This window comes from Phyllobates terribilis, unplaced genomic scaffold, assembly GCF_046119375.1.
Source record: "Phyllobates terribilis strain yellow unplaced genomic scaffold, ASM4611937v1 Scaffold_86__1_contigs__length_6382490, whole genome shotgun sequence".
NCBI lineage: Eukaryota > Metazoa > Chordata > Amphibia > Anura > Dendrobatidae > Phyllobates > Phyllobates terribilis.
The window spans coordinates 780471-804863 of NW_027362846.1; the positions used below are offsets into that span (position 1 = coordinate 780471).

At 47.0% G+C, this 24393-nt stretch overlaps 1 protein-coding gene across 1 annotated transcript in view; it reads right to left on the reverse strand.

The window, feature by feature from the left end:
- Nucleotides 1-24393, reverse strand: part of LOC141197690 (uncharacterized) — a 270083-nt gene that overhangs the window by 8992 nt on the left and 236698 nt on the right. Inside the window, exon 2 of the mRNA XM_073662779.1 lies at nucleotides 24-1534. The gene's annotated coding sequence lies outside the window, so the exon portion shown is untranslated. The remainder of the gene's footprint in view (nucleotides 1-23; nucleotides 1535-24393) is intronic.

The following is a 24393-nucleotide window of genomic DNA, read 5'->3' on the forward strand; positions in this document are numbered from 1 at the left end:
ACTATGCAAGACCGCAATCTTACCCATCAGTCCAGCCTGCAAACCTTGCTCCAGTTCATGCTGTGTGCTTGTCCCTTGTCTGACTGCTTAGGGCGGCGGCCCGGTTGCTTCCTGATTCTTATAGCTGCTGTGGGCGCGCTCCTAATGCATCCCCAGCCTATTGCTGTGAGTCACTGGATATTTAAACCCCCTCCACCCTGAAGGTGGTGCCTGAGCAACACTAACAATCAGTGTGCTCCTTCGCCTCTGAGTTGCCAGGTCCTGTTCTCATCTTGTCTGTTTCCGCCATCCTGGGGGCTGTATTCCCAGGCCTGTTACCTGTGACTTCGTTCCAGTGTCAGTTCCTGTCTGAACTATCTCCTAGCCTGTTGTCTGTTTATTTCTATATCCGTACCTTCCCTTTTTCTGCAGTGTCTGAACCTGCACCTAGCTCCAACTCGTTGTCTCTCTACTTCTGTTTGTGACTTTAGAGTCCACTCGCTACTTCGTTGTAAGTACCTTGTGTGTATCTGGTTCTGCTTGTCCCTTTTCCCTTCCTCCATATCTACCTCCTGTGTTCTAACCGTCTTCCTGTATTTTCCTGTCTGTTCCATGTGAACAGAGCCCAGTCCTCTCTGCCTGCACCTTCAGCCCTGTCCTGCTCTGCTTGTCCACCGCTCCTGCGGTTTCGCTCTGCTCCCCCTTGTCCACCGCTCCGGTGGTTCTTCTCTGCTCTGCTTGTCCACCGCTCCGGCGGTTTCGCTCTGCTCTACCTTGTCCAGCGCACCTGCGGTTTCGCTCTGTCTGCTTGCTCACCGCACCAGCGGTTTCTCTCTGCTCTGCCTTGTCCACCGCTCCGGCGGTTTTGCTCTGCTCTACCTTGTCCACCGCACCTGCGGTTTCGCTCTGTCTGCTTGCTCACCGCACTAGTGGTTTCTTTCAGCTCTGCCTGGTCCACCACTCCGGCGGTTTCGCTCTGCTCTGCTTGCTCACCGAACCAGCGGTTCCTCTCTGCTCTGCTTTGTCCACCGCTCCGGCGGTTTCGCTCTGCCTTGTCCTCCGCTCCGGCGGTTTCGCTTTACTCTGCTTGTCTACCGCATCTGCGGCTCTGTTCCTGTATCCCAGTCTGTACTGGACCCTATCCAGCCTGCGCTCCAACCTGCTAGTGCCTCCCTATCTGCACGCCAGCCGTGCCTGCCAGTACCTCCCTGTCGGCATACCAGCCGTGCTTACCAGTACCCACCTGTCTGCATACCAACTGTGCCTGCCAATACCCACCTGTCTGTATGCCAGCCTAACCTGCCTGTTCCTGCATTCCCCAGTTCCTGCATTCCAACAGCGATGTCCGGGGTCTGACCTGGAGTAGCACCTGGTCCTTCTGCTCGGTTCCTCCCTGGTGCACGGAGTCGACTGAGCTGCCATGCGACCTTGGTCGGATCGGGTTGATACTTAGTTACGCCCCTCCAGGCACTCCTCGGTTCATGGTACAGTGGGATCACTAATCAAGCACACCCCAGTCAGTCCGGGCGTGTGCATAACAGTAATAATACAATTACTGGAGATAATAAGGGGAAACATATGAGGAGATTTATTATTTTACAGTATTTAGTTTTCTTCTTTACATCTAGTAATAAAACCTATATACACTGCTCAAAAAAATAAAGGGAACACTCAAATAACACATCCTAGATCTGAATGAATGAAATATTCTCATTGAATACTTTGTTCTGTACAAAGTTGAATGTGCTGACAACAAAATCACACATAAATCATTAATGGAAATCAAATGTATTAACCAATGGAGGCCTGGATTTGGAGTCACCCCCAAAATTAAAGTGGAAAAACACACTACAGGCTGATCCAAGGTTAATGTAATGTCCTTAAAACAAGTCAAAATGAGGCTCAGTATTGTGTGTGGCCTCCACGTGCCTGTATGACCTCCCTACAATGCCTGGGCATGCTCCTGATGAGGTTGCGGATGGTCTCCTGTGGGATCTCCTCCCAGACCTGGACTAAAGCATCCGCCAACTCCTGGACAGTCTGTGCTGCAACGTGACGTTGGTGGATGGAACGAGACATGATGTCCCAGATGTGCTCAATCGGATTCAGGTCTAGGGAAAGGGCGGGCCAGTCCATAGCTTCAATGCCTTCATCTTGCAGGAACTGCTGACACACTCCAGCCACATGAGATCTGCCATTGTCCTGCATTAGGAGGAACCCAGGGCCAAGCGCACCAGCATATGGTCTCACAAGGGGTGTGAGGATCTCATCTCTGTACCTAATGGCAGTCAGGCTACCTCTGGCGAGCACATGGAGGGCTGTGCGGCCCTCCAAAGAAATGCCACCCCACACCATTACTGACCCACTGCCAAACCGTTCATGCTGAAGGATGTTGCAGGCTGCAGATCACTCTCCACGGCGTCTCCAGACTCTGTCACATGTGCTCAGTGTGAACCTGCTTTCATGTGTGAAAAGCACAGGGCGCCAGTGGCGACTTTGCCAATCCTGGTGATCTGTGGCAAATGCCAAGCGTCCTGCATTGTGTTTGGCTGTGAGCACAACCCCCATATATGGACGACGGGCCCTCATTCCACCCTCATGGAGTTGGTTTCTAACCGTTTGTGCAGACACATGCACATTTGTGGCCTGCTGGAGGTCATTTTGCAGGGCTCTGGCAGTGCTCCTCCTGTTCCTCCTTGCACAAAGGAGGAGGTAACAGTTCTGCTGCTGGGTTGTTGCCCTCCTATGGCTCCCTCCACGTCTCCTGGTGTACTGGCCTGTCTCCTGGTAGCGCCTCCAGCCTCTGGACACTACGTTAACAGACACAGCAAACCTTCTATATAATTCTATGTAAATAAATATTTATTTTTTATTTTAAATTCTTTTTTTTACAGGTACCATGGTACCTGGGTCTGGAGGTGAGAGTCTCCTCTTCTCCAGCCCCGGGTACCATCCACACATTGAACCGCATTAACATCCGCATGTATACATGTATACATACGGATGTTAAGCATTTCAATGCAAGTCAATGGCGGCAATTACGCTGCGTGTCCGCAAAAATTATGGACATGCTGCGTATTTTTCCGCAATGATACCCGCATCGGAAATTTCCGCAGCATGTGCACAGCACATGCGGATTATCATTGGGGACCATGGGGCATGTATTATCAAGCGTTTTCGCTGCGGAAATTCCGCGGCAAAAACGCTTGAAAAACGCATAGTGGGCACGCAGCCTTACAGCTGCTGGCAATGATTGAAGGAGGTCCCCCCTGCCAGCCTAACAGTGAGTAAATACAAATGGGGGGGCCTTTAGTCAGGGATGATAGAGGGGAAGGGGTTAAGTTACTTAAGGATGAATGGGGGCCATATTCCCTCATCGCCCCTTTCACAACTGACTGACTGCACGGTGCACCCCATTCCCTTATCCCCTCTGACTGAGGCTTTTCCCTCCATATCACCCCTGGCTGCACCCCCTCCCTGTATCACACCTGACTGCACCCCCTAACTGATCCTCATCCCCCGTATTACCCCTGACCTGAGCCCCCTCTCCCCTTATCACCCCTGACCTGAGCCCCCTCTCCTCGTATCACCCTGACTGCACCTTCTCTCCCTGTATCACCCCTGACCTGAGCCCCCTCTCCCTGTATCACCCCTGACTGCACCTCCTCTCCCTGTATCATCCCTGACCTGAGCCCCCTCTCCCTGTATCACCTCTGACTGCGACCCCTTTCCTGTATCAACCCATGTGAGCTCTCTCCCTTTATCACCTCAGACAGACTTAGCCCCCTCTCCCTGTTTCACCCCTGACTGACTTAGCCCCTTCTCCCTGTATCACCCATGACTGACTTAGTCCCCTCTCCCTGTATCACCCCTGACTTACTAAAAGTCTTACTAAAAGTTACTAGCAAAGTGAGGCCCTTGATAAGAAGTTATGGCCTTAAATGTGGCAGAGAGATTTAAGTAAGGGAAAGCTCTTTTTTTATATCACTAATAACGCCATACATAAGTGATTTAGGGCCCCCACCACTATTAGTGGATACATTCACATTATGCATTTGCTGCAGAATTTCTACAATGGAAAACCCATAGCAAATTAACAGCGGTAATATCCACACAGATATAGTGCAGATATTGTTGTCTTTACTGCTGGTTCACCTTTACCACTGAGGCTATGTTCCCACGTTCAGGATTCTCTGCGGTTTTGAAACTGTGTGTTTATGCAGTGTCAAAACTGCAGTGGCCAGATGTTAAAGCATAGTGGATGGGATTTCTAGAAATCCCATGTCCACTATGTGTGCATCTCAGGCTGCGGATCACCCGCGGATTCTGACAAGTGGCACGTCTTTCAGATCCACAGCATGTCAATTTCTCTTGCGGGTCCACATGTGGACTTTCCCAATAGACTAACATCTATTAGGAAAGTCCACAGGAGAAAAAAAAAATGGCGCTACTCATTAGCATAATGAGGGCGGAAGTGCTGCGACTCTACTGCAGTGTCGGGGCCGCAGCGGCTTCACTCTGTGGGAATGTAGCCTGACTTGATCCTTTTGTATTGCAAAGGATGAAGTCGGTGGTGAATATCCGCAGCATCGGTTAATTCACGCTCTGGATTTTCTCAGCGTATGGATGAGATGTCATAAAATCCCATCCACTACGCTGGTGCTATAAAACATTGGTTTAGCTGTTATTACACATCAGGGGACATTTATCATTGAGTTTGCACCAAAATGTGGGCGCCATCTCTTTCTATAACAATAAGAAGTGTACTATCTTATATTATACCCTGATATTAGCGTGTTACCACACAATTGGAGGTCTTATATTTATTTCTATGTAGCTAAGTAGTGGGCCCCAAGAATGATTTTCTCTGGTGGGCCCAATGTACTCCAGTCCGACGCTGTGTGAGCCTATAGTAACTCCACTAATATCAGGAATTTTATGTAATTCTACAGCTAAATGTTCCATCATCAATGTGTATAGCAGAGGTGATAAGGGACACGCTTGTCTCGTCCCCTTTTTAATAGAAAATGTGTCAGATAGAAGGCCGGTTACCCTATCACTTTAGGGTCAGTGAAGGATAGAATTTTAGATAACAAGAAAGAGCTCAACTCAATCTGTGGCAATGTGCTCTTCAAGAAAGTCCAGTGCACTCTGTTGAACGCCTTTTCAGTGTTGACAAAAACAAGGCACATTGGGATCCCCTGGTTTTTTTTTGTATGTGAAATTAACAATGTTTTATCCGTATTATCACGAGCCTCTCTACCTTTAATGCAGCCAACCTGATTGCTGCTAACAATTGAGGGTAGGTAGTGGGAGAGCCATGGTGCAATTATTTTAGAGAATATTTTGACATCTACATTAATGAATGATATTGGATGAATATTAGGGCAGGCATTTGGTTCTTTTCCAGGCTTTGAGAAAAACCATTACATGACTCTTAACTGATTGGGGGCAAAGGAGGGGAGTCTTCTGAGATATTATTGAGCTCTTCGGCTAAAATGGTAATAACATGGGTACAAATATCTTATAAAATCTATTATTGAATCCATCTGGCCCAGGGCTCTTCCCGATAGGGAATGATTTAATGGCCTCTCCTATCTCTTGTTCAGTGAAAGCTTTGTCTAGTAAATCATGCTCAGGGGTCTGTCTGGAAGGAAAAGCAGTGTCCATATTTTGTTTCAAGAATATTAGGTGGCATGTCGTGGTATTGTCCATGAATATTATACAGCGAGCTATAACAGCAACGAAATGCTTCAGCTATGTCAATGGGGTTATGAATTTCTGGCACAGGTGTCCTTTTACTTTGTATACATATGTCCTTTACATGCATGGATGTAACCTCCTTCCCAGTCGGAGACCACATTTATTTTATGAATTTGTCCATACGTGTTGCTTGTGCTCTGAGAGCAGACAAGAATTATACACTCAGACACTGGCTGTGTGTTATTTTCTTTCTCCAATGCATCGTAATTATTTCATTTGAACAAAAATGGCAGATTTAGAGATAATATATCTTAATCCAAATTAGCTCTTCTTGAAAGGGCTACCACGGCAACACACACACACCAACATACATACAGAGTGGAAATTAAGTATTTGATACTCTGCGGATTTTGCAAGCTTTCCCACCTACAAAGAATGGAGAGGTCTGTAATTTTTATCGCAGGTAGACTTCAACTGTGAGAGGCAGAATCTTGAAAAAAAATCCAGAAAATCACATTGTATGGTTATTACATAATTAATTTGCATTTTATTGCATGAAATAAGAATTTGATAGAAAAGAAAAACCGAAATTAATATTTGGTACAGAAACCATTGTTGGCAATTACAGTGGTTAGACGTTTCCTGTAGTTCTTGGCCAGCTTTGCACACACTGCAGCAGGGATTTTGGCCCACTCCTCCATACAGATCTGCTCCAGATCTTTCTGGTTTCGGGGCTGTCGATGCACAACATTTTCAGTTGCCTCCAAAGATTTTCTATTGGGTTCAGGTCTCGAGACTGGCTAGGCCAGTCCAGGACTTTGAAATGCTTCTTACGGAGCCACTCCTTAGTTGCCCTGTCTGTGTGTTTAAGGTCATTGTCATGCTGGAAGACCCAGCTACGACCCATCTTCAATACTCTTACTGAGGGAATTAGGTTGTTGGGCAAAATCTCGAGATACATGACCCCATCCTCCCTTTAATAAGGTGCAGTCTTCCTATCCTCTTTGCAGAAAAGCACCCGCAAAGTATGATGTTTCCCCTCACCATGCTTCACAGTTGCGACGGTATTCTTGGGGTTGTACTCATCCTTCTTCTTCCAAACACGGCGAGGGGAGTTGATTCCAAAAAGTTCTATTTTGGTCTCATCTGATACACATGACCTTCTCCCATACCTCCTCTGGATCATCCAGATGGTCACTGCCGAACTTCAAACAGGCCTGGACATGTGCTGGTGTGAGCAGGGGAACCTTGGGTGCCCTGCAGGATTTTAATCCATGACATCATGGTGTGTTACTAACGGTAATGTTTGTTACTGTGTTCCCAGCTCTCTTCAGATGATTGACCAGGTCCTACCATGTAGTTCTGGACGAATTCCAGACCTTTCTCAGAATCATCCTTACCGCACGAGGCGAAATGTAGCATGGAGCCTCAGGCTGAGGAAGATTGACAGTCATCTTGTATTTGTTCCATTTTCTGATAATAAATAATCTACATGCTAAAAATATATATGTTTGTTTCGCCGTGGCTGCATGTCTCATGGCTGTTAGACACCTACAACACATACAGGGATTGCCTAACAAACAGGCAATCCCTGCATATGTTTTGGATGTCTAACAGCCACGAGACATGAAGTCATGGTAATGCGAACATGTTTTTAGAGTACGCCAAAGATACTCAGTTAGCACCAAAGCATGCTTGGATAACCCCTTATCCGAGCACGTTCGCGCATCACTAATAATTGTGCCAACAATTGTTGCCCTCTCACCAAGCTGCTCGCAAATTGTCCTGTAGCCCATCTCAGCCTTGTGTAGGTCTACAATTTTGTCCCTGGTGTCCTTACACAGCTCTTTGGTCTTGGCCATGGGGGAGAGGTTGGAGTCTGATTGATTGAGTGTGTGGACAGGTGTCTTTTATACATGTAACAAAGGAGCAATTAATATAGGTAAGAAGAGAAGAGTAAGAGGGCTTCTTAAGGAAAAATTAACAGGTCTGTGAGAGCCAGAATTCTTGCAGGTTGGTAGATGATCAATTACTTATTTCATGCAATAAAATGTAATTTAATTATTTAAAAATCATACAATGTGATATTCTGTTTTTTATTTTTAGATTCTTCCACAGTTGATGTGTACCTACAATAAATATTAGAGACCTCTCCATTCTTTGTAGGTGGGAAAACTGGCAAAATAGTCAGTATGTCAAATACTTATTTTCCACACTGTATATACAGTATATGTACACTTTGGGTCACTTCCATCTACAATAGCCCATAGTATATTCCTAAATGGTCAAATTTGACCACTAATACATAATTAGAGACACAAAAGGATCACCACACTTGTTAATTACTAAATAGTATATGTGGGAAATAACTGATAACACAATTCTGATATAGAAGTTCAGATTAGTGATGAGCGAGCATACTCGCAAGTACTCGGTACTCGCCCGAGCATCTCAGTACTCGAGATGCTTGGAGCTCGCTGAGTACTTGCGAGATGCTCGGGCGGATGCTCGGGTCCCCTCCCTGCATGTTTGGCTCTCTTTACAGAGCCAATGAACATGCAGGGATAGCTTATCACTCACTGTAATGCCGCAGCCATGTTGGTTGTGGCATTACAGTGATTGGCTGGCCGCACAGCGTCATCAGGTCTATATCAGACCTGGCGCCGCTGTAATCGTCAGTCTACTCCGCAATCAGGCAGAGTAGGGAGAGGTACTGCTGAGCTAGGGAGAGATTCGCTTGTTTATTAGGTAGTGTAGGTAGAACAGATCCAAACATATGCATCTCAACAAACAGTCGTGAGGACTAATCCAACTTCAGAGATATCAGGCAGGCAGTGTACATAGGCAGGCAGGCAGTGTATATAGCAGACTGCAGTGCATATAGCACAAGAAGCTCCATTCCAATTCTGCCTTCTGCTGCTGTTAGATATTTCTATACAAAGGCCCAGGTCTCAGGGGCCAGGAATAATTTTTTTTTGGATCTTAATCCTCATTATTTGCTTATAAAGCAATCCAGAGAACACAGTTTTCTGCGACATTTGCTTGTTGGCACTGCAGAATACAGCCAGGTCCTTTCAATAATACAGTGCTAAAAATCCAGCTATTTAAAACTGTATTTTCTCCGTCACACGGATCATATATACGTTTTCAGAAAATACTACCATTTCTGGCCTCCATTAAAAATTTGTTTCAGTGTGTCAGCGAAGTGTTTGACACCGGTTTGCTGTTTAAAATAGTTACCTACAGGCCAGGTATTTAAAACTGTGGTTTCTCCGTCACATAGATCACATATAACTTCGCTCCAAATTCAGCCATTTGTAGTGAGTGTGGAAGATATTGGCCTCCATTTAAAATGGGCAAGGCGCGTGGCAAGGGACGGGGAACTGGGCGTAATGGTGATGGTGCATGCAGAGGCCGAGGCCGTGGGCAAGCTGAAATTGTGCCACAACAAACACCCATATCTTCTCGCCTGACCTTCCTGTACCAATGCCTAGGGGACCGCAGCACACCACTATTGAACCCAGAGCAGTGTCAAAAGGTTGTTGGTTGAATAGCAGATAATGCCGAGTGCCTGGAGACAACAGATCCCACACTTGGACACTCCGAAGAGCTGTTCACTTTTCCATTTATAGATTCGGGTCTCTTGCCCAGTCCACTTGAGAGGGGCAAGAGGAGATCACATGTAGCGATGCCCAAATATTTGAGCAGCCACGGTCACACGAAGGCGACAAGTGTCACAAGAGGTGGACGATGAGGAGACACAATTGCCAGAAATTCAAAAGGAGGACCAGGGTGCGGAAGTGGAAGAGCGAGGACAGCAGGACACAGGGGGAGGGAGGCAGAGCATGCCAACAGGCAGGAAGAAGTAGTGTGGTGGCCGCAGACAGAAGGCAGGCAAACGTTCACCGTAACACCAACACGAAGGAAGTTGCCAGTACAACTGTTAGGTCTTCCCGAGTCTGGTTGTTTTTTAAAGACTCTGCCGATAACCACACAAAGGCCATTTGCACCACCTACCAGGCCAGCATCAGCATCAGGGATGGCAAAACTACCAGCCTGACCACCACCACCATGATCAGGCACATGGCAGCAAAGCACCCGACTTTGTGGGCCGAACTCCAGGGTCCAGGAAGAGTGTCTGCGGGTGGCACCACCGCTTCTTCCACTGTTGTGCATGCAAGCCAATCACCTGTCCATGGTGCATGCGAAGATGCCTCCTGCCCTGCACCTGTAATTGCACACTCTCAAGTAGCAGGGTCAGGAAGCATGTCCACATCCTTGTACCAGCGCAGCGTTCAGTTGTGCATACCCCAGTCCTTAAAACGCAAGAGCAAATACGCAGCCAACGCCCCACAGGCCACTCTACTAAATTCCCACATTTCGTGACTGTTTGCGTTCGAAATGTTGCCTTTTAGGCTCATGGAGACAGAAGCATTCAGCAATCTGATGGCGGTGGCCGTCCCTAGGTCCCCAGCCGCCACTATTTCTCCCGGCGTGCTGTCCCCGCATTACACAAGCACGTGTCCCAAAACATTAGCCGTGCCCTCAATAATGCAGTTACCGTGAAAGTCCTCCTAACCAGGGACACATGGACAAGTGCTCGTGGGCAGGGAACGGTACATCTTGCTGACGGCACACTGGGTTAACATAGTGGAAGCCGGGACCCAGTCGGACCTTGGGATGGAACATGTCCTCCCGACGCCTAAGATTGCGCGCTTTAGGTCAATCAGGGTTGCCCCCACAGTCTACAGCTCCTGCATCTCAGCCTCCATTTCCGAAATGACCACATCAGTCACAAGCTGGAAGCACTGCCTCGGCCAAGCGGCAACAGGCTGTGCTGAAGCTAATATGCTTAGGTGACAAACAATGCTGAGTTGTGGACCGCTCTGAAAGAGCAGGCAGATCTTTGGCTCACACCGCTGAACCTACAGCCAGGCATAGTCGTGTGTGACAATGGCCGGAACCTAGTGGCGGCTCTGAGGCAAGGCAAACTCACACACGTACCATGCCTGGCCCATGTGCTTAACCTCGTGGTTCAGCGGTTTCTCAAATCCTACCCGGAGCTTCCGGATCAGCTTTTTAAAATACGCCGCCGGTGTGCCCATTTTAGAAAGTCACCTACAGCTTCCGCAGCCCTTGCCGTGTTTCAGCAGCGTTTGCAGCTTCCGGCTCACAGACTGGTGTGTGATGTCCCCACAGTGCAGATGCTGGGAAGGATTTGTGAGCAGAAGAGGGCAGTTGTTGAGAACCAGCATCAACAAGGCCGTCTATATTTAGTTCAGACTCCACACATAAGACCTCAGGAGTGGACATGGATGTCAGACATATGTACCATCCTCCAAAACTTTGATGACTCCAACAAGATGGTGAGCGGTGATGAAGCCATAATTAGCATCACCATCCTGCTTCTCTGTCTTCTGAAACGCTCTCTGCTCACAATCAAAGAGGATGCATTGCAAGTGGAGAACAATGAGATGGAGCAAGGAACCATACATGGTGATTACACACAGCCCAGCCTCATCTCATCCCAACGTGGATTGGGTGACAATGAGGAAGAGGAGTAGGAGGAAGAAGAACAGGCGCTAGTTTCCTGCGCTATAGACGGTACTACCTGCACAACTGTAATACCATCTGTTCAGCGTGGATGGCCTGAGGACAGAGAGGAGGAGGAGGTGGAGAGCATGGTCAGTCGTCCTCTTGGTGAGGACACGGAAGTCTTGCCTGTTAGCAGTCTGGCACGCATGGCTGAGTTTATGTTACGTTGCCTTTCCCATGACCCTCGCGTTCTCAAAATTTTGTGTGACAGTCATTACTGGTTGGTGACACTTCCAGACCCACGCTACAAGGAGAACTTTATATCTCTTATTCCTGAGGCGGACAGGTCTACAAAAATGTGGCAGTACCAGAAGGCCCTTGTTGCGGAACTATTAAAAAAATTCCCATCTGAAAACGATGACGGCAGCGGTCACAGTTCGTTGGACAACCAAGGACTACAGGTGAGAGAGACACAACTCCAATCCAGCAGAGGCAGGGGAACACTGTAAAAGTTCTGGGAAAATTTTCTCAGCCCATCCCATCGCACAGGCCCTGAGGCGCGGGGTACTTTCACAAGGGGTGCAAAGTTTGGGAAGATGCTGAGGGAGTACCTTGCCGACCGTACCAACGTCCTCTGTGATTCCTCTGTGCCTTATTATTATTGGGCATCCAAGCTGCATATGTGAAATGAAATGGTTCTCTTCGTCTTGGAGCTACAGTGGTGGCCAAAAGTATTGGCACCCCTTCAATTCTGTCAGATAATACTCAGTTTCTTCCTGAAAATGATTGCAATCACAAATTCTTTGGTCTTATTATCTTCATTTAATTTGCTTGCAAGGAAAAAACACAAAAGAGAATGAAGCAAAAATCAAATCATTGATCATTTCACACAAAACTCCAAAAATGGGCCAGACAAAAGTATTGGCACCCTCAGTCTAATACTTGGTTGCACAACCTTTAGCCAAAATAACTGCGAACAACCGCTTCCGGTAACCATCAATGAGTTTCTTACAATGCTCTGCTGGAATTGTAGACCATTCTTCTTTGGCAAACTGCTCCAGGTCCCTGATATTTGAAGGGTGCCTTCTCCAAACTGCCATTTTGAGATCTCTCCACAGGTGTTCTATGGGATTCAGGTCTGGACTCATTGCTGGCCACCTTAGAAGTCTCCAGTGCTTTCTCTCAAACCATTTTATAGTGCTTTTGGAAGTGTGTTTTGGGTCATTGTCCTGCTGGAAGACCCATGACCTCTGAGGGAGACCCAGCTTTCTCACACTGGGCCCTACATGCTGCAAAATATGTTGGTAGTCTTCAGAATTCATAATGCCATGCACACGATCAAGCAGTCCAGTGCCAGAGGCAGCTAAGCAACCACAAAACATCAGGGAACCTCCGCCATTTTTGACTGTTAGGGACCGTGTTCTTTTCTTTGAATGCCTCTTATTTTTTCCTGTACACTCTATGTTGATTCTTTTTGCCAAAAAGCTCTACTTTTGTCTCATCTGACCAGAGAAAATTCTTCCAAAACATTTTAGGCTTTCTCAGGTAAGTTTTGGCAAACTCCAGCCTGGCTTTTTTTATGTCTCGGGGTAAGAAGTGGGGTCTTCCTGGGTATCCTGCCATACAGTCCCTTTTCATTCAGATGCCGACGGATAGTACGGGTTGACACTGTTGTACCCTCGGACTGCAGGGCAGCTTGAACTTGTTTGGATGTTAGTCGAGGTTCTTTATCCACCATCCGCACAATCTTGCGTTGAAATTTCTCGTCAATTTTTCTTTTCCGTCCACATCTAGGGAGGTTAGCCACAGTGCCATGGGCTTTAAACTTCTTGATGACACTGCGCACGGAAGACACAGGAACATTCAGGTCTTTGGAGATGGACTTGTAGACTTGAGATTGCTCATGCTTCCTCACAATTTGGTTTCTCAAGTCCTCAGACAGTTCTTTGGTCTTCTTTCTTTTCTCCATGCTCAATGTGGTACACACAAGGACACAGGACAGAGGTTGAGTCAACTTTAATCCATGTTAACTGGCTGCAAGTGTGATTTAGTTATTGCCAACACCTGTTAGATGCCACAGGTCAGTTACAGGTGCATCACATGATTTTTCAAACAGTGCCAATACTTTTGTCCACCCCTTTTTTAGGTTTGGTGTGGAATTGTATCCAATTTGGCTTTAGGACAATTCTTTTTGTGTTTTTTCATTGAAGACAAATTAAATGAAGATAATAATACCAAAGAATGTGATTGCAATCATTTTCAGGAAGAAGCTGAGTATTATCTGACAGAATTGCAGGGGTGCCAATACTTTTGGCCACCACTGTAGCATTTTATCTGAGAGGGTTTTTAGTGCCTCTGGTGGAATTATAACTGATAAGCGCATCCGCCTGACAACTGAAAATGCTGACAGGCTGACTCTTATAAAAATGAACAAGGGCTGGATTGGCCCAGACTTCTCAACACCACCGAATGATAGCAGCGTAACATAAACTCAAATCCAGTGTCTTTTTTGGGAGATGCATTCCTATGCACCTCTTCACACCCACACATGGGTATACGCTTCCTGATTTGGGCTATTTGCTCTTGTTCTCCTCCTTATCCTCATCCTCCACCAACATATTACCAGGGTGAGCGTGGTCCGTGATGCAACACCCACATAATTTTTTTTGAAGGGTGTTTATGATGCCCGTAAAAAATTTTTTTTATACAATATGTTCATGTAAACCCCCCAGGGATAAATGTTTGTCAGCCCATACACTTAGTACATGGGCATTACAAGTATAGGAGACCTGCTCCTTTCTAATGGGAACATTTTTTTATGAGGCCCTCCTCCACATCTCTTCCAAAGGGCATTGGAGTGCCTCCAAATTTTTGGCAACCCTTGCATTCACTGCATAGGCAAACGCAATGGAAGACCCACTTCCTAATAATGGGAGCATTGTTTTCAGGAGGTCCTCTGACCTCCATGTCTCTTCCAAGGGGCATTGAAGTGCCTCCAAATTTTTGTCAACCCTTGCATTCACTGCATAGGCAAACACAATGGAAGACCCACTTCCTAATAATGGGAACATTGTTTTCAGGAGGCCCTCTGACCTCCACGTTTCTTCCAAGGGGCATTGGAGTGCCTCCAAATTTTTGGAAACCCTTGCATTCACTGCATAGGCAAACACAATGGGAGACCAACTTTCTAATAATGGGAGCATTGTTTTCAGGAGGCCCTCCTCTAAGTCTCTTCAAAGGGGTATTGGGGTGCGTCCAAATTTTCAAAGGGATATTGGGGTGCGTCCAAATTTTGGGCAGCCCTGCCACTCACTGCATATGCAATAACAGTATAGGAGACCCACTCTTTAGTAATGGGAACAACAAAGCATAGCCGGCTAATGGTTCTCTAAGAATAGTGAGGGCCGATTGCTGGCCCTTTAAGAATAGTAAAGGTCGCCTGATGGCCCTATAAAAATAGGCTTTGTGACTTTCAGAGTCCCTCCTTCATAAATGAAACAGGATGTGTCTGATCATGTCTCACACACCACATGGCCAGATAAGGTTGTAAAATGTTAAAATGACATTTCCTGGTGAAAGCATTTGTCACGATTCAAAAGCACTACGTGTGAAGATAGCCTATAAGGTGGAGGAGTATTTTTGTTTTTGGTTATTTATTTTGCCTTATATACAAGTCATTACCCTGGAAAGGATGTTCATTAACATAAATCCCAGGAAAATCCATTTTGTTTTTGTATGTTTTATTGTGAGTCCGTAAAAGTGGCGTAATAACTCTGACAACATTGTTGACAGCAGTGACCTGGGTGTCAGAAATGCTTCCAGGGGTCTTCCCATGCCATTTGAGCACTGTTCCCATCGATTTGGGCAATTTTTAGTCCCTCTTGGGGAGACACTGGAAAAAAGCTCGAGTTTCCCATAGACTTACACCGCGTGCAGAATTATTAGGCAAATGAGTATTTTGATCACATGATACTTTTTATACATGTTGTCCTACTCTAAGCTGCATAGGCTTGAGAGCCAACTACCAATTAAGTAAATCTGGTGATGAGCATCTCTGTAATGAGGAGGGGTGTTGACTAATGACATCAACACTCTATATAAGGTGTGCTTAATTATTAGTTAACTTCCTTTCCGTTGGCAAAATGGGTCAGAAGAGAGATTTGACGGGCTCTGAAAAGTCCAAAATTGTGAGATGTCTTGCAGAGGGATGCAGTAGTCTTGAAATTTCCAAACTTTTGAAGCGTGATCAGAGAACAATCAAGCGTTTCATGGCAAATAGCCAACAGGGTCGCAAGAAGCGTGTTGCCAAAAAAGGCGCAAAATAACTGTCCATGAATTGAGGAAAATCAAGCGTGAAGCTGCCAAGATGCCATTCGCCACCAGTTTTGCCATATTTCAGAGCTGCAACGTTACTGGAGTATCAAAAAGCACAAGGTGTGCGATACTCAGGGACATGGCCAAGGTAAGGAAGGCTGAAAAACGACCACCTTTGAACAAGAAACATAAGATAAAACGTCAAGAATGGGTCAAGAAATATCTTAAGACTGATTTTTCAAAGGTTTTATGGACTGATGAAATGAGAGTGACTCTTGATGGGCCAGAGCCTGGATCAATAAAGGGCAGAGAGCTCCACTCCGACTCAGACGCCAGCAAGGTGGAGGTGGGGTACTGGTATGGGCTGGCATCATCAAAGATGAACTTGTGGGACCTTTTAGGGTTGAGGATGGAGTGAAGCTCAACTCCCAGACCTACTGCCAGTTTCTGGAAGACAACTTCTTCAAGCAGTGGTAAGTAAGAAGTCGGTATCGTTCAGGAAAAACATGATTTTCATGCAGGACAATGCTCCATCACATGCATCCAACTACTCCACAGCGTGGCTGGCCAGTAAAGGTCTAAAAGAAGAAAAAATAATGACATGGCTGCCTTGTTCACCTGATCTGAACGCCATAGAGAACCTGTGGTCCATCATAAAATGTGAGACCTACAGGAAGGGAAAACAGTACACCTCTCGGAACAGTGTCTGGGAGGCTGTGGTGACTGCTGCACGCAATGTTGATCGAAAACAGATCAAGCAACTGACAGAATCTATGAAAGGAAGGCTGTTGAGTGTCATCATAAAGAAAGGTTGCTATATTGATCACTAATTTTTTTGGTTTTTGTTTTTGCATGTCAGAAATGTTTATTTCTAAATTTTGTGCACTGATATTGGTTTACCTGGTGAAAATAAACAAGTGAGATGGGATTATATTTGGTTTTTATTAAGTTGCCTAATAATTCTGCACAGTAAGGCTGGGTGCCCACATAGCGTTTTTCAAGCGTTTATGCTGCGGAATTTCCGCAGCATAAATGCTTGTGAAACGCTAGGTAATCCGCACCCCATGGTCCCCAAGGGGATTCCGCATGTTCTATGCACAGGCTGCGGATTTTTCCGCAGCGTTTATGCTGCGTACAAAAATCCGCAGCATGTCATTTAATTTTGCGGAAGCGCAGCGGAACTCCCGCCATTGACTTGCATTGAGACACATAGAAAACGCGACTGTACATTTGTACAAGCGGCTTCTATGCGTCTCTATGTGCGGATGGTACCCAGTTCTGGAGGAGAGACGACTCTCATCCAGACCTGGGTACCATTGTACCTGTGAAAAAGGAATAAAATAACAAATAAAGTTTATACTCACCTTTCCGAAGGCTTCTCTCTGAATGCCGGCATCGCTGAAGGACCTGCGGTGACGTCACAGTCATGTGACCGCAGGTCCTTCACCGCTCTGTCTCGCGATATGCCGGCATCCAGGAAGCAGACAGGAACGAGCGCTGCAGCCACGCCGGGGCCTCGGGGGTGAGTATAGTTTTATTTGTTTTAATTTTTACGGTTCACACTGTATAAATCCATGCTATTTGCATGGATTTATACAGTGTGACCTAGTTGTCAAGCACTTTCCAAGTGATGCTATCGCCTGGAAAGCGCTCGTCAATCTGCATGCGTTTTTTCTGCCAGGGAGATGCAGAAATGCTGCAGAAATTTTCTGCTTCATTTCTACATCGTGGGCACATAGCCTAATAGTTACCTGCATAAACAGATATCCTCCTAAAATAGCTAAATCTAAAAAAAAAACACTCCAACTTCCAAAAATATTAAGCTTGGATATTTATGAGTCTTTTCGGTTGATTGAGAACATAGTTGTTGATCAATAATAAAAATAATCCTCTAAAATACAACTTGCCTAATAATTCTGCACAGTGTACATTGGGCTCGTTGCTCAGGTCGGGCACCTGAGCATTCCAATGTGCTTGACCCGAGCATCGGGCACCCGAGCATTTTAGGGCTCGCCCATCACTAGCTCAGATATCTCGATGAAGTACAACTATATGTGAACCCCATTCACAGGGAACTGAGTAGCAATGGGTAGAGTATAAAATCCAAAAATGTAATCCAGAATGGAACTGTATTCATACAAAACAGGCATAGGAAATTTTGCTTATTGAGTCCCTTAGGGGCTATTGGATTCAGTATGGAAATCCACTCATTTTCCTTTTTTGAGGATACATCTGTTGTGATCACTACCTCTCAAATTGGGCTTAAACACCTCAATGATACAAAAGAAGGTCTCCGGTTTCACCTCGATGTATACTGTTCAGGTGTCTCGCTAATGAGGTGTCCCAACCATTGCATATATATCGACCAAATGCTCCCCCACTCTCCTTCCAGACTCCCTCTAAGTCGTGCCTACATAATCTAGGGGGCAGGTGCATGTGGCCATATATATAAATCCTGAAGTTTTACAGTTGCAATAATCCCTTAAAAAAGGTATTACCCATGGAGAAATTCAAGAAAGATTTACATGGTCTCATGCAATTACATGTGCAACATTCTCCACATCTAAAGAAACCGCAGACTCTTCTATCCAGCCAAGTCCACTTGAGTGCAGGTTTTTAGTAGAAACTATTCACTAAACGGCCCCTAATTGTTCTGACCCTTTCTGGAAGTTATTGTGGGAGTAGATCACACAGCACCCTCAGGTCTGGGTCGGCCACAAGTATATCCCAGTGTTTTCTGAGGATATTAAAGAAGTGGTCACTCTTATTGTCATAACTTCCTATTACTCGTGTTATCCCATCTTTTTCTTGGTGTCTTGGTTAGGTATGGAGGAGTGTCTGTCTCTCCCGCTTTTCTGCAAACTATCATGAGGAATCCAAAATGTACCAGGAGTACCCTTTTCCCTGAATCTGGTGTTCATGTCTATTGCCTGTATATTAAAATCTGTGACATTAGAACAGTTCCTTCTCAACAATAAAAATTGGCTCTTGGGAATTCCTTTTTTTTAGGAGGAGGGAGTGGTGGCTATCCCACTTTCATAGACCATAAATAGACCATTAATGCTTGAAGGTTTATGTTAGATGAGTGTCCCTAGGGTCCCATCCAGTTTTTTCTTCATTAGTACATCCAGGAAAGGCAAAGGGTTATAATTAACCTCCAATGTAAATCTCAGGCCGACTCTATTGATGAGTTCTCTGACAAATTCAATAAATTGTTCACTCGTCCCTGACCAGATGATAAAAATGTTGTCAATATATCTATACCATACCCCAATATATGGCTGCCATCACTTATGATCATCCCTGAATATTGTGGATTCCTCCCACCAGTCCAGGAATAATTTAGCATACGACGGGGCACAAGGGCTCCCCATCGCAGTACCCCTGAGCTGGTGGAAGTATTTCCTATCAAAAAGAAAGAAGTTATGAGTAAGAGTCAATTTTAGAAGATCCTCCATGAAGTCATTAAGTCTGCTACACTCTATTGATCACAATTTCAAGAAATGTCTTACTCCTCTGATACCATCCTCATGCGGTATATTACTGTACAAAGCCTCGATATCTAGTAAGGCCTGCACCCCTACATGGATGTATACATGCTCGAGGGTCTACATGGAGGGGAGCAGGCAAAGGAAAAACCAATTCCAGAAGGATTATTCCAACTGTAAAACCTCAGGTGGTACTGGGGGAACATTACACTGTGTGGGGGCATCATACATACTGCATAAGGGGCATAATGGGGGCATTACACTGTGGGGGGCATCATACATCCTGCATAAGGGGCATAATGGGGGCATTACACTGTGTGGGGGCATCATACATACTGTATAAGGGGCATAACACTGTGTGGTGGCATCATACATTCTGCATAAGGGGCATAATGGGGGCATTACACTGTGTGGGGGCATCATACATCCTGCATAAGGGGCATAATGGGGGCATATAGTGTGTGGGGGCATCATACATCCTGCATAAGGGGCATAATGGGGGCATTACACTGTGTGGGGGCATCATACATCCTGCATAAGGGACATAATGGGGGCATTACACTGTGTGGGAGCATCATACATACTGCATAAGGGGCATAATGGGGCATTACACTGTGTGGGGGCATCATACATCCAGCATAAGGGGCATAATGGGGGCATTACACTGTGTGGGGGGCATCATACATCCTGCATAAGGGGCATAATGGGGCATTACACTGTGGGGGGCATCATACATACATCCTGCATAAGGGGCATAATGGGGGCATTACACTGTGTGGGGGCATCATACATCCTGCATAAGGGGCATAATGGGGGCATTACACTGTGTGGGGGCATCATAAATCATGCATAAGGGGCATAATGGGGGCATTACACTGTGTGGGGGGATCATACATACATCCTGCATAAGGGGCATAATGGGGGCATTACACTGTGTGGGGGGATCATACATACATCCTGCATAAGGGGCATAATGGGGGCATTACACTGTGTGGGGGCATCTTACATACTGCATAAGGGGCATTACACTGTGGGGGCATCATACATACTGCATAAGGGGCATAATGGGGGCATTACACTGTGTGGGGGCATCTTACATACTGCATAAGGGGCATTACACTGTGGGGGCATCATACATACTGCATAAGGGGCATAATGGGGGCATTACACTGTGGGGGGCATCATACATCCTGCATAAGGGGCATAATGGGGGCATTACACTGTGTGGGGGGATCATACATACATCCTGCATAAGGGGCATAATGGGGGCATTACACTGTGTGGGGGCATCTTACATACTGCATAAGGGGCATTACACTGTGGGGGCATCATACATACTGCATAAGGGGCATAATGGGGGCATTACACTGTGGGGGGCATCATACATCCTGCATAAGAGGCATAATGGGGGCATTAGACTGTGTGGGGGCATCATACATCCTGCATAAGGGGCATAATGGGGGCATTACACTGTGTGGGGGGCATCATACATCCTGCATAAGGGGCATAATGGGGGCATTACACTGTGTGGGGGCATCATACATCCTGCATAAGGGGCATAATGGGGGCATTACACTGTGTGGGGGCATCATACATCCTGCATAAGGGGCATAATGGGGGCATTACACTGTGGGGGGCATCATACATCCTGCATAAGAGGCATAATGGGGGCATTACACTGTGTGGGGGCATCATACATCCTGCATAAGGGGCATAATGGGGGCATTACACTGTGTGGGGGGCATCATACATCCTGCATAAGGGGCATAATGGGGGCATTACACTGTGTGGGGGCATCATACATCCTGCATAAGGGGCATAATGGGGGCATTACACTGTGTGGGGGCATCATACATCCTGCATAAGGGGCATTACACTGTGTGGGGGCATCATACATACTGTATAAGGGGCATAATGGGGGTATTACACTGTGTGGGGGCATCATACATACTGTATAAGGGGCATAATGGGGGCATTACACTGTGTGGGGGCATCATACATACTGTATAAGGGGCATAATGGGGGTATTACACTGTGTGGGGGCATCATACATCCTGCATAAGGGGCATAATGGGGGCATTACACTGTGTGGGGGCATCATACATCCTGCATAAGGGGCATAATGGGGCATTACACTGTGGGGGGCATCATACATACATCCTGCATAAGGGGCATAATGGGGGCATTACACTGTGTGGGGGCATCATACATCCTGCATAAGGGGCATTACACTGTGTGGGGGCATCATACATACTGTATAAGGGGCATAATGGGGGTATTACACTGTGTGGGGGCATCATACATACTGCATAAGGGGCATAATGGGGGCATTACACTGTGGGGCCAGTAAAGGGGTCCTGTACTATGAGAACAATACGTTTCCTCCCTTCCTGTCTCCATAGTTGGGTCGTATGTATCTATTACAGGAAACAGAACAAAAACCTTATGATTCTTATAAAGGGGCAACACAAGACCCCAAAAGAGTCTCCATGCTGAAGGGGTTACTGCCCCCTGCGCCCAGTAATGGGGTCTCCACATACCTCCACCTGCAGAGCCGCCACCACATATATGGCTGCTCTGTGCGCACAGGACCTGTGATGAGGTCACAGGAGGGGAGGAGTCAGGGGTCACATGATCAGGGGCCTCAGTGGATGCAGGACTCTGCTGTGCTGGTTGTCATGGTGCTGGATGAGCTGAAGTTTATGTGTGGGGTCAGGAGGGGTTTACAGTGTGGATGTAGCAGAGCCGCATGTGTACGAGGTGTACGGAGCGGAGCCGTGTGTACGCGGTGTACGGAGCAGAGCCGCGTGTGTACGAGGTGTACGGAGCAGAGCCGCGTGTGTACGAGGGGTACGGAGCGGAGCCGCGTGTGTACGAGGTGTACGGAGCGGAGCCGCGTGTGTACGAGGTGTACGGAGCGGAGCCGCGTGTGTACGAGGTGTACGGAGCAGAGCCGCGTGTGTACGGAGCAGAGCCGCGTGTGTACGAGGTGTACGGAGCAGAGCCGCGTGTGTACGGAGCAGAGCCATGTGTGTACGAGGTGTACGGAGCAGAGCCGCGTGTGTACGAGGTGTACGGAGCGGAGCCGCGTGTGTACGAGGTGTACGGAGCGGAGCCGCGTGTGTACGAGGTGTACGGAGCGGAGCCGCGTGTGTACGAGGTGTACGGAGCGGAGCCGCGTGTGTACGAGGTGTACGGAGCAGAGCCGCATGTGTACGAGGTGTACGGAGCAGAGCCGCATGTGTACAAGGTGTACGGAGCAGAGCCGCGTGTGTACGAGGTGTACGGAGCGGAGCCGCGTGTGTACGAGGTGTACGGAGCAGAGCCGCGTGTGTACGGAGCAGAGCCGCGTGTGTACGAGGTGTACGGAGCAGAGCCGCGTGTGTACGGAGCAGAGCCATGTGTGTACGAGGTGTACGGAGCAGAGCCGCGTGTGTACGAGGTGTACGGAGCGGAGCCGCGTGTGAGCGAGGTGTACGGAGCGGAGCCACGCGTGTACGAGGTGTACGGAGCAGAGCCGCGTGTGAGCGAGGTGTACGGAGCGGAGCCACGCGTGTACGAGGTGTACGGAGCAGAGCCGTGTGTGTACGAGGTGTACGCAGCGGAGCAGCGTGTTTACGAGGTGTACGGAGCGGAGCAGCGTGTGTACAAGGTGTACGGAGCGGAGCCGTGTGTACGAGGCTTACTGAGCAGAGCCGTGTGTACGAGGAGCACAGAGTGTGTACGCGGAGCACAGAGTGTGTACGCATAGCTCCCAACCGTCCCGTATTCTGCAGGACTGTCCTGTCACTACGGTTCTATTTATACTCACCTCTCTGGTGTTGGGGAGTAGCTCTTCCTCCTTGGGGGCAGGCCACTCACTGGTCAGTGAATAAATTACATTATATTACACTCCCCTCTTCCTTTGCCTGCTGTGGCCTCTGCTGGGACTCAGACCTACATCTCAGTAGTCAGAGGCTTTATCTCTAACCACTGAGCTACAGCTCTCAATGGTGAACAGAGGAGGATTTCGTTAACTTAACTCTAGATTGCAGGCAATGCATTGTAGAGTCAAAAAAGCACAGACAGTACAGAAGCTGAGTATGCATCTCCATAGAAATACATTGTATATAGCAATGTATTTTTATGGTGCCTGTATACTGAGGTGAAGAAAATGATTTTTTGACCCTCTAAACAAAAGTAGAAAATTTGTGAACAATTACAAAAATATATATTTTTCTGGGAGTCCCTGGGTCTTGAATCCACAACCTTAATACATTATAGTCACAGCGGCCCCTGCTGAGCCACCAGCTCTAATGAAATCATTGCGACACCGTATAACACATAAAACATTGCACAGCACTCGGCCCAGTGTTATTCTATGGGGCAGCTCAGATCACCGTTTTGTTTCTCAGGCGTATTCGGAGTGCGTGCTGTGATTGCAGGCGTATATCGCGCAAGACTCACTAATACAAGCAGGGGTGGATTAAGAGTAGTAAGGGCCCCGGGCAGTTTAGAAGGCGCGCCCCCCCCACCAACACACACACACACCTGATTTATCACGTGACATGTCACATGATTCCCTGTGATAGTTCACGTGAAATTAATTTGGCACAATATTAATTATAATATTTTTTTTTTAGGCTGTGTGCCCACTATGCGTTTCTTAAGCGTTTCTGCAGCGGCAATTCCGCTGCGGAAATGCTTAAAAAACGCTTGGTAAAAGGTCTGCCATGTTCCCCAATGATAATCCCCATGTGCTGTGTACATGCTGCGGAAATTTCCGCTGCGGATTATCATTGCGGAAAAATCCGCAGCATTACCAATTATTTTGCGGAAGCGCTGCGTTCTCGCCGCCATTGACTTGCATTAGAACGCATGGAATCCGCATCACTGCATCTGTAGATGCGTAATCCATGCGTTTCAATGTGCGGATGGTACCCGGGTGCGGAGGACAGGAGACTCTCCTCCGGACCCGGGTACCATAGAACCTGTAAAAAAAGAATAAAATAAAAAAAATATATTCTACTTACCTTCTGATGGCCCCCGGTGTCTTTATCCCATGTGTCCTGGCTTGCCGGCAGCTCGCGATGGTCTGAAAAGGACCTGCTGTGACGTCATTTAGTCATGTGACGGGTCATGCGACCGCTGACGTCGGCAGGCCATCAGAAGGTAAGTATATATTTTTTATTTTTTACCATTCTTTTACGGTCACACTATATAAATCCATGCTGATTGCCAGTTGTCAAGCACTTTCCAAGTGATGCTAAAATCGCTTGTCAACCCGCATGCGGAAATGCATGTGAAGAACGCTTCACTTCCGCTTGTCCCTGGCAGGAAAAACGAATGTACAATCCGCATGTACAATCCGCATGCGTTTTTTCTGCCAGGGAGA